Consider the following 12,044-nt stretch of genomic DNA (forward strand, 5'->3'; position numbering starts at 1 on the left):
TGCAGACTTTTTAAATTCTTAATTCCTCAGTTCTCAAGATCTTTCTCTCCCTTCGTAATCATCTGATGCTCTAAAGAGAGTTCACCTTAATTCGGCAACTGCCTAATGTGATCCTCGCAGTTCGAAACCTCCCCTTCTTCTGTTTCACAAAATCACAATTTTCGTCATAATACAAATGCTGTTCGATCATTTTTCCCCCAGTTCTAAATCTGTGCATATAAATCATCCCTCTCTGTCTCTATACTTGAATCTCTCTCTCTCTCTCTCTCTCTCGCTCGCTCGCTATGTCGCCCAGGAACTCATATGGGTGAGATCAAACCTTCGACTCTTGAAACCAAATGTAAGCTCTCTAGCAATGTGCTATCGTAACTCTATAGGTTTGTTGCTAAAAGCAGTGTCTTTTATATTTTATTCGGGGGGATGGGAGAAATTCTCCGCCAACATAAGATTTTCACTTTTTATTAGTGTATTACTACACATTTGATCAAACAATACGTATTTATGAAGCTCAAGGGAGGGGGAATTACACCCTCCTGTCCTGCTCAAATGACGCCCCTGGAACATTTGCTTGCAATTACTGAAAAGAAATGGAATGAATCTTTGAATAACACTAATTTCTGTCAGTAGATATTTTAGAGCTCTGTGCGTGCATTACAGATTTTAGGAAGCACAAAATCTACTGCCGTTATTGGCAATTTCCATAGATTTCTTAGGGAGCATCTTACTAGCTTGTAGTCTTTAAAGAAGGGAAAGAATGAAACTTAAGGTATTTATGAAGCTCTGGGAACTTGTGAGACTTTTTTTATATTTAGGCTCTTAAAAATATTTCAGAACAAACGAATGGAAAAGGCTGTTTTAAAGCTATAACGTTGTAAACTTAATTCCTGTTTCTTTTTGAGCCGAATGGAAAGAGTGTACTACGTCACACACTGCTTTAGACAAGGAGAGGTGGAGGAGTTGGATTGAATACTAGAAGCAACTAATAGATTGAGACATGTATTTCTGGGTGCATAAGAAAACGGGACAAGAGTTTGTTATTAATTTGGACTTAGAATTTGTGTAACGATTTCTATGCCGCAAACTGTACATGTAGTATTTACAGGGCCCATAGCGAGTCACTTTTTTAACTAAAAGTTACTTTTTTTCAAGTTGGTCAATAAAAGTTACTTGTTTTGGGAGGTAAAGAGACTTTTTCGTGTGATTTGTGTTTTGCATTGGCAGTTTTCTAAGAAAAATATAAAAATAAATGGAAAAAGACAGAAACTTATTAGTCATTACTCTTCTGAAAGCTTCAGTACTTGGTGCCACATGTGAAACAGTCAGCTTTATTCTCACTTCAGCTTTTATTCTTTCTAAAGCACAGTGAATGGTTGGTGGATGCTTAATCTCTCAAGCTGGGCTTGAGAACCTTTCTGTGTCTATTCATTCTTCTATCATAATAGTCTTTTAATTTTCTCTCGTAATAGTTAACGCTCCGCACAACATTGTGTATATGTGTGTGGTTCATCATGTTCGTCTTGTGTTATGCTTCTTGTATGTTGTTCTTAAGAGTAGATGATGAATTTGAATATTTTATGACTTTGAGAACTCTGAATGCTTAGTTAAATATAATGTCTGGGATAAAGAAGTTTGGACATAGGCTAGAACTGGTTCCACTTACTCAGAAGCTTCTTACATCTGCTAAGTCTGCTTACCGTAACTACAAAGCATACTTAGAAAACCTAAGAGGAGGAGGAAGCTCAAAAAAGAACTAAAGAAGAAAAGATGAAACAAAACAACACACAAAGAGAGAGAAGAGATGGAGAAATTGACAAAGGAAAAAGGGGGTATGATGGGACTTACGTCACTTTTTCGTGTGCGTTTGGTCACTTTTCAACTATTTACAAGAGACCAGATCTCTATGATCCCTGTATTCATTATAATGAGTGGATGTGTGTGTGTGGTTTTGCTTATTAGTGCTGTGATATTTATTTATTTTGTCGAAAATTTCATTTCTGAATTTAGAAGATACATTGTTTTCGCGCGTAAGGATATATATACACGCGTACGATTACATTGGAATTCATACCATTTTCAGCGCTAAATCTAAAACCTGTTTAGTTTATTTTGTTAAGCGAGAGATTAGATTTTTCTCCGTGAACTCTCATACGAGGCTAGCGGCTGGAATGTGCTTTTCGAGACTTATAGTTGTGTGCTGGGATAGTATACTTAAGGGAAAACTCAGTTTCTAAAAGACATAAACTTATTCAGTATTCTGGTTCGGTAAAATCTTTCAGAGGTGGTATGTATGTAATTATCAAATAAGCAATAATAATTAATGATTCTATATAAATTTTATTCGCGTCTGTGCCTTAGTTGAATAGAAAAATCTGAATTTCAACTTTCGTTTTGCGCTTAAGTTGTGAACAGCTGTTTTCGATTCGTTCGGACAGTGTATTGTGTAATTGTTATTGAAATCTTGTTGCTCGCCCTAAAGTGTTTATGCGTTGTTAGTAGTCCGTTGTATGTACGTGTGAGTGTAAAGTAGTAGTGTTACGAAGTTTAGTAAACCAAATTTAGTGTCATTACCAAATAGTAAATAATGATTAAAAGTGCATGTTATGAAAGGGCATTTACGAATTAGGAAAGAATTGCGTTGACATCTAGTATAACGGAAATTTTGATTCGTGATCCAGCAACGAAAATTCTGTGTTTAAACATTTCATACGCAAATTAATAGTAAACAATGGAATTGATATATGATTAGTTACGACATATCGGTATTTTATTTATGTATGTATAGGAGTGTTACTATTTATTTAGTATAGATCTAAAATATGAAATTTAGAGTGTTCGTTCCGTTAGTCAGCGTTTAACAAATATTCATTCGAGAGTTAGATTTCCTTATTATCTTGCTCCGTAAAGGACCGATGATTACGAAATCTAAGAAACGCAGTTCCAGTAGAAATACTGAAATGTAGTTGCCCTTATGGATTTAAACGTATAAATGCACTAAATCTTATGGGCTTAGGTATATTTAGTTAGATGTGGTATCTCTAGGGTGCGCCCTCTTAAGTAAGTGAATATTTATGACAGTATAGGCTACTATACCTTGTTAATTAGTGTTGAAATCTTGGACTAGAATTGTAGTTACTTAATTCCGGACTGAAAACAAAATTGTAAACAAATTGCTGAATACAAGTAAGTATATAAATGGACGATGTACTAGCGCAAAGTATATATTATCAATCTTATTAAAAACCATTAGCATTCAAGACTCATAGTTTTTTTTTTTTTTTTTTTTTTTTTTTTTTTTTTTTTCTCTCGAATGATGATTGGTCATACAAAGTTCGTGTTTACTCAAAGACTGAAGGAGAATGTTTTCTTCCCATTTTAGATGATAAACGTTAGGTTTCTAGCTACCTTCAGTAACTCAATTTTTATTATTTTGCATTTTGTTAATGATTCCACTCATTTACTATGTTTTGTACTCAGGTCACGTCTAAAGCATTTATAATAATAATATTCTCCTATGTTGTTGTCAACTAATGTAAATACTACTCTAAGGGTCAGAATTCTAATGCGTAAATTTTAAATTCTGAAGATATATTTGAGCGATGTTGTTATTCAATTAATAGAAACAATTTGAATAAACAAAATTTTTGTAAATTACCATATTTTCGTAAAATGATTCTTGGATGTTTGATTGTAATTTGATTCATTTGATGTTTGATTATAATTGAATTATCATTTACAAATGAAGGGTAAGGGGGAAAAAAAGAAGAAATGTCACAAAACTACATTTTCGAGAAAACGGCTTTTTAATATTGAAAACCGTCCACAAAATGAATAGGATTGAATTACAAAAACGATCGCTTAATAAAGTTAAAAGTTATTGTCAATTCGTTAGTGTACGCAGTGAAGTAGTACCAAGAGTCACCAACATAGGCCAAAGCACTTGTAAAACACACATGGACATTCCTTGTTTCTTCCCCTTACCCTTCAAGTGGAAATTTTCTTTCACTCTCTTTCTTTCTTTCTTCTTTTCTCACTAATTGTAATAGTGTCTGTCCAACTGTAGTTAGTGCCTTTTCTTTAAGAAAATTTTAAATAAGAAACTTAATATATCCAAATGTGTGTTGTTTTGTGAAGTGAATGGTAATAGGGATGAGATTTTAGTTTTAAGTTTGGGAACCTAAAATAACATTGAATAAGAACATTTATTTATTGTGTACATATGAAACAAAGAATATCACAATATTGCGAGCGGTGATGATATTTAATGAGGAACAAGCAAAAAGTCTAATACTCATCGCAAAGAATATAACAGTTTTTTCTTCTACATGTAACAAGTAGTGCTTATGGAAGAATCTTCCTTCATCAGCTTGCTTAAAATTCAAAAAGAATTTAAAACATGAAAAAGAATATGGAAAGGTTAAAAAAAAAAAAAGGATTAAGAAAAGTAAATAACAGATCTTATGTAAAAAATAAAATAAAATAAAATAAAATAAAATAAACAATGAAAATAGGCACTTACTGTCATTGTACACTGCTGTACACTGTTCTCTTTTCTTGCTTTTCAGATGGCGAAAGTATGTAGTGTAAAGATTACTCTGAATCATATTTATTTCACCCCTAACCAAATTAAGTATAGGTTTCTCTTTATGGATGTAATATGATTTTTTGATTTTTCGTTCCGTTGCTGATTTTGCTTTCTCAAACGGCTCCGCGATGCTATGGTCATAACCTCTAAGATGCGTTGCTTGACCAGACAATTGTTGTGGTTTCCGAGACTTCGAAGTACGAATATGCTCAGTTATTCTAGTGCAAATATTCCTTTTTGTTTAACCTACATATACTTTATCACACTGACATTTCACCCGATATACGCCACTGTTTTGTAGAGAGTCAGTAAAAAATGCCTTAAAATTTGTTATGTATTTGTCTGTTTATTTAGGAGGAATTTCTGGTGTCTTAAAATCATCTTAATTTTTGCCGAGAAATGTGGAACCAGAGGAACACCAATCCATTTGTCGGCTGCGGCATCTGTTGTTGGTTGATGGTGGGTGCTGACGATCTCCTGTTGTACCTGTTTGTACCATTTTATAATAAATCTGTATGGAACAATCGTTAGTGAACCTTAGTGAACATTCCAAAAAAGTTCAATCTGATTTTTGCCGTAGGACTCAAATTTAGTGCTCAACCTACACACTTACCAATCCATGGCTTAGTTTATTCAGTTAAGAAAGCTATATACTTTATTTCTGACCAAGAGGACGCTAATGAAGTGAGAAAAGAACGTGCTTCGGTACTATCTCAGTACCACCAACACAAAGATTCTGCCCCACATATAAGGAGACTAATAATTCAATTTAGGTCTTTTCTACGCAAACACCAACTTTTTTGTATCAAAGCTTAGAAAGGTAATAAATACGTAATAATATCAAAGGAACAATACAGGGATAAAAGATACGAATGTGCCCAAAAGTCTCGTTCTACTAGATGTAAGGGTAACCCGTTTCCTTGATAACGGCAACCTATCGATTGATTAATAGTTCTCCTGTAATTCCTCATGAAATTAAAACAAAATTGAAAATTCATGATCCAGCCTTACCCGTCACATATGGTCTTCGAAAAATACAAAAACCCAATTAAACACAAACTATTTGCTGAGCAAAAGTAAAGAATATACACATTAAAAAGCTACATACGTGTGACGTTTCGCCAATTAACACTTTGGCGTCACGATAGGGTCTGATGAAGCCAAAGTGTTAGTTGGTGAAACTGTCACACGTATGTAGTTTTTTAATGTGTAGTATTTTGTTTTGCTCAGCAAATAATTTGTTTGTGTTTAATTGTATATCAAGAAAAGCTTCTACTTATGGAAAATAAACCCAATATTCTACTGAGACCCATAATAGCTGGTTTTCGTCACCCTATGTATTTACTTTCAAAATAGCTGTACAATAAACTTGTGTCATATAATATTTCAAAACACTGCTAAAAACAGTTTGGAATTAAAAACATGCTTGAATTTCTTTGTTGCTGCAGATTCTATCCTTTTGACATCTTTTGACGTTGTAGAGATGTATTCGTCAATATCAGTAGACCTGGCTTTACAGGCAGTGGAACTTGCTTTACTTAAATTAAAAGTAAGCTTGTACGAATTTCAATTAATCTCTCAATTAATAGCTTTTTGCCTGAGAAACTATGTTTTTTTTTTTTTTCAATTTGAGGACACGATCTTTCGACAGGACATGGATTAGCTACGGCTAGTACTCTTTCTCCAACACTTTCTAACTTGGTACTAGACATGTTTGGAGCCAACTTTCTTCCAAAATCTCCTTATATTAGATATTTTCGATATGCTGATACGTTGATTTTGTACAAGGACCCTCAGGAATTAAATAAATTCTTTGACAAGTTTAATCAGATTCATCCTAGAATAAAATTTACGATGAAACTTGAAGAAAATGATGCTCTTAACTTTCTTGACATTACCATTAAAAGACATGACAATAAGTTTGTCACTTCGGTATATCGCAAACATTCTGCTGGTACAAAATATATCAACTTTAAATCATCACATTCATGGCTTCAGAAATTGAATGTTTGGAAAAACTTTTTAGGAGAGCTCTTTTGCTTTCGGACCTTCCTGAGGATCTCAATAGGAAAGTCCAATATTTATTAGAAATTGGACAGGAAAATGGTTTCCAAAAACCTTCATTATTAAAATGGTACAAACAGGTACAACAGGAGATCGTCAGCACCCACCATCAACCAACAACAGATGCCGCAGCCGACAAATGGATTGGTGTTCCTCTGGTTCCACATTTCTCGGCAAAAATTAAAATTAAGATGAATTTAAGACACAACATCAAAATCTCAGAAGTTCCTCCTAAATAAACAGACAAATACATAATAAATTTTAAGGCATTTTTTACTGACACTACAAAACATGGCGTCTATCGGATGAAATGTCAGTGTATATAAGTCAAACAGAAAGGAGTATTTGCACTAGAATAGCTGAGCATATTCTTACTTCGAATTCTCGGAACCCACAACAGTTGTCTGGTCAGGCAACGTCTAGAGATTATGACCATAGCATCGCGGAGCCATGTTAAATTGAGAAAGCAAAATCAGCAACGTAACGAAAAATCAAAGAATCATATTGGGTCAATCCAGCTGGTGTCCAAAAATTGTGAAAATGGTTGCTCAGCCATCTCCGAAAATTATAAAAATTAAAGTGTAACGAACCATGTGCATGAGAAGGTCAATAACTTCATTCACATTGTCGTATGTGCAAGTGTTCCTGAATGGCAGCCATCTTTGTTGTCGGTGGAGTGCCAATTTTTGCATTTGCAAGCGTTTACGAAAACTACAGTTGCTCACGATGTATGAATCAGACGAACACGAAACAAAAACGAATGTTTAGAGGAGAGACTGAGGTACACGGAGATATAAACTTTTGCGTCTAAATAAATATGCAGGGTTGCAAACCAATACATCAAATCACCAGGAAAACTAGAGAAATTACACTTTTAAACAGACTGTATTTTGGAATGGCATATAGTGGGGGTTTCATAAGTTTTGTGCTGAATACTATTGCATATAAAGAGTCTGTAGAAATATCAACAGCTATGATACTACTTTCACCGTAGATTTATGGGAGTCAGAAAGTTGAAGTTTGTGATTTTAATGCCATTTTTGGGGCGTAATATCTCAGGAGGGCAAAGTGCTAAAAATTGCTGCTTATGCCACCAAGTAATATTGTATGTAAATAAACTATTGCAAAAAAAAAAAAAAAAAATCATGACTGATATTACATGGAGAAAAAAGTGAGCACATGGTAAATATGCGAAGAAAGCACCTGCGTGACGATGGTCGTAGCCCGGAAAAATTTTAAATGTTTAGATGTGTTTCATGCTAGATCTGAAAAACTATGTATTGTGCAGCAATTAGGCCCGCTTTTGTTTGTGTTCAGGTGTGCAAAAGCTTGCGAGTGGCGTTTGTTCCATCTTTCTACCTCCATGAACATTGCCACGCCTATATGGTAAGGGGGTTAGCCCCCTTTGCACCCACCACACCTGTCGTCGAACTGGACAGCGGTATGAAAGCACCTAATGTATCAGCAAAATGATATTGAAATCCAATTCAAGTTACTTAAGCTAATATGTTCACAAAGTTACCTTGCATCTATCCTAGCTAAATATAAAACTACATAAAGTGACATAAAATAAAAGGGTACCTTCGGTTGACATGGAAAGGCGAAATTTAGCATGCTTGGTTTCAAGTACTAACCCAGAGGAATATTTCCAAGAGTTAATATTTTTAATTTTTAGGGGGGTCTAGGGGGTCTAAAGGGAGGATGAAGAAGTTCTGCTTTTTTTTTTTTTGGACTTATAATCTCATATTTTGGATACTTGGAATTGGAATAAAAACTTCAAATTCGGTATGCTTGTATGTTTCCGTTAGCGTTAGTTAAGTAAATGACCAAAAATAAAGATTTTCAACCCTAGGGAGGTTTTATGGGAAACTGAAAGGTCCTTCCAATGTTATTTATATGGGACATCTTCTACACCCCAAAATGTTCAGGCACTTCCGGCAGGATTAGAATGATGAAATTTGGCATAATTGTAGATTTCCGGGATTAACCCACAGAAAGATTGCCAAAAGTGAATATGATTAGTTTTTAAGGTATCTATTGGAGGATGTAGTAATTCCCATGTTATTTAAATGGGTGTTTTCTTGTGATACAAAATCTTATCTTTTAGATAGTTGAAATACGAAAAGAAACTTGACTTTTACTAGAATTGTAGGTTTTAGAGATTCGAGATTCGAGATTAGAGATTAGACCGAGCAAACACGGAGGTCTGGAGGCGAAGTTCCAAGGTAGCCAAAGGCTATCTATCTTATATAACGCAACCTTGTGAACATATTGACTTCTGTAACTGGGATTGGATTTCAATATTACCTTGCTGATATACCAAGTGCATTAATACCACGGTCCACTTCGACGACGTGTGTTCTGGATGCAAGGAGGAGCTAACCCCCTTACTACATAGACGTGGCAATGTTCGTGGAGGTAGAAAGATGGAATAAACACCACTCGCAAGCTTTTGCACAACTGAACACAAACAAAAGCGGGCCTAATTGCTGCACAATACATAGTTTTTCAGATCTAGCATGAAACACATCTAAACATTTAAAATTTTTCCGGGCTACGACCATCGTCACGCAGGTGCTTTCTTCGCATATTTGCCATGTGCTCACTTTTTTCTCCATGTAATATCAGTCATGATTTTTTTTTTTTTTTTTTTTTTTTTTTTTTTTTTTTTTTGCAATAGTTTATTTACATACAATATTACTTGGTGGCATAAGCAGCAATTTTTAGCACTTTGCCCTTTTGAGATATTACGCCCCAAAAATGGCATTAAAATCACAAACTTCAACTTTCGGACCCCATGTATCTACGGTGAAAGTAGTATCATAGCTGTGGATATTTCTACAGACTCTTTACATGCAATAGTATTCAGCACAAAACTTACGAAACCCCCACTATATGCCATTCCAAAACATTCTCCTTGTCCTCAGTCTCTCCTCTAAACATTCGTTTTTGTTCCGTGTTCGTCTGACTCGTACATCCTAAGCAACTGTAGTTTTCGTAAACGCTTGCAAATGCAAAAATTGGCACTCCACCGACAACAAAGATGACCGACATTCAGGACCACTTGTACATACGACAACGTGAATGATGTTATTGACCTTCTCATACACAAGGTTCGTCACACTCATTTTTTTATAATTTTCGGAGATGGTCGAGCAACCGCCTCTGGACCACTTCGTATGGATTGACCCTATTACATTCATAAAGAGAAACCCATACTTAATTTGGTTAGGAGTGAAATAAATATGATTCAGAGTAATCTTTCCACTACATGTTTTCGCCATCTGGAAAGCAAGAAAAGAGAACAGTGAACAGCAGTGTACAATGACAATGAGTGCCTATTGCCATGTGTTTAATTTTTCACAGAAGATTTTATGTTTTACATTTCTTAATCCTTTTATTTTTTTATTTATTTTTTATTTTTTTTTTAACCTTTCCATATTCTCTTTCATGTTTCAAATCCGTTTTAAATTTTAAGCAAACTGATAAAGAAAGATTCTTCTTCCGAAAGCTCTACTTGTTACATGTAGAAAAAAACTGCTGTATTTTTTGCGGTGAGTATTAGCCTTTTTGGTTGTTTCTCATAAAACAAAGAAATTAAAGTTATTCTTACAAGTCGAAGGTTAACAGTAGTAACTACTAGTTACGAATGGAATTTCCTTTTTAATTCATGTTGATCACTTGTAGCTCTTCGTTTCTAATGAAAGTGAATAAGTGGGAACTAGTGGCAGCAGATACTTAACTACAATGAACTTCTGATGAATCACATTTTGCAATATTCAGTTATGGAAACTAGGTTAAAATTTGCCTTTTCAACTTAAATATTTCATTAACCTCTGTAGAAGAGAATGCAAAATTGGTTATACGAAACGATCTGCTTATACAAATCCCTACAAAGAATGAAATAGTTTGTCATCGACTGAGCTAGTTCGAAGCCGTGTGTCTTTTTGGATTGGCTTTGATCTGGGCCAGTGTTTAATGTATTAACATGTGTCTAGTTGCAGCAGGTTTATAGTCAGATTTGTTTTTTCTTTCTTTTGATACTTTACACAAGAATTGATAGGTCTACCGTGCATACAATGTGTCACAGGTCTCAACTATATTTCAATAATTATCCCGATATCTTTTCTTTCCTTCACTCTTCCTTGTCTTTAACTATTCTCCCTTTCTTATCGTTTCTCTATCTACTGTTCTTTCTAATGAACTATTCTTCAAGAAGTTACTTCAGTCTCTCCTTTCCCATCTTCCTCTTTCTTCTTATTAACTTTACTTTCTTTTCCTATTTTCTAATGTAATCTCTGTGTACGCCGTTATGGCCGTGTACTATTATAGACGGTCTAATATTTAATTAAATAAAACCTTCGGAAGTCCAATGGCTACTTCAGGCAAAAGAGTGGTGACCTTTCACCTCTCACAAAGTAGATGAAGTTTAATTCACATATATACAATTGGCGACAAGTTTTCCATCGTTAATACACGACTCTGAATAAAGACACAGCTAACATTTTACATGATGTTTAAACAGCGCATTATAAAATAAACCCATTTTAATAAAATTCATTATATCAATGTCTAAAATCATCATTTGAGACTAATATATAAATATTTGGATAGACTTAGCCGTATATCCGTAATGGACCCAATGTTTCTGCTTTCTTATTCATTGCTTTTCTAAGAAAAGTAGTATCTGTCCAAATCTCATACAGTAGTCTGCTTATGGTAGCATAACCTGAACTTCCACGAGTGAGTCACTTCCACTTTTTCATATTATCGTACACATTTCCACGTTTTCCCCTATCAGGAGTGGAATTTTCAAAAGGCAGAAACACGTGTTACCTTTATTTTTAGTTACAAGGGTTTGTATAACGAATTTCACAGCTCCAACTTAAACGAATCCTTAAGCATTTTCTGAATAAATAGTGGGAAATGTTAATATTGTAGCAATTTTCCCTCTTTCAAAGTGGAATTTTCGAAACCTGTGTTCAATTATTATTATTTATTTATTTTGTTTAAGAGATTATATTCCAAATTTGAGATTGCTGCTTAAACTAATCCTCACATTCGGCACTTTGTGAATAAGTAATATTTAAAATGGCGCCCTCCCCTCCCCCCTTGTTTTTTAGGAAACGCTGAAACACGTATTCTCTTATTTTATAATGAAGAGTTTGTATACCTAGCTTCATCTTTGTAACTTCAGATTTGTGAGATACATTTTTTTTTTTAAAGATCCCGTTACCTCCCTTAGGATACGTATATCCAAAAACCCTTCCTTAGCTCTTGATTTCGTGACAAACGGAGTATCTTTAACAAACTTTAACGTTTTTATCCATAGTAGTATGGCCTGGGTAATGAGCCAGGCACTTTTACCCTTTTATATAATAGTATAGATACATGTTAA

The 12,044-nt window shown here is 34.4% G+C and overlaps 1 protein-coding gene across 2 annotated transcripts in view; it reads left to right on the top strand.

The window, feature by feature from the left end:
• LOC145680890 (uncharacterized) overlaps positions 1-12,044 on the top strand; it is a 134,422-nt gene that overhangs the window by 95,245 nt on the left and 27,133 nt on the right. The window lies entirely within an intron of this gene.

Source organism: Thermobia domestica, chromosome 3 (genome assembly GCF_964235325.1).
Source record: "Thermobia domestica chromosome 3, izTheDome1.hap1.1, whole genome shotgun sequence".
Taxonomy (NCBI): Eukaryota; Metazoa; Arthropoda; class Insecta; order Zygentoma; family Lepismatidae; genus Thermobia; species Thermobia domestica.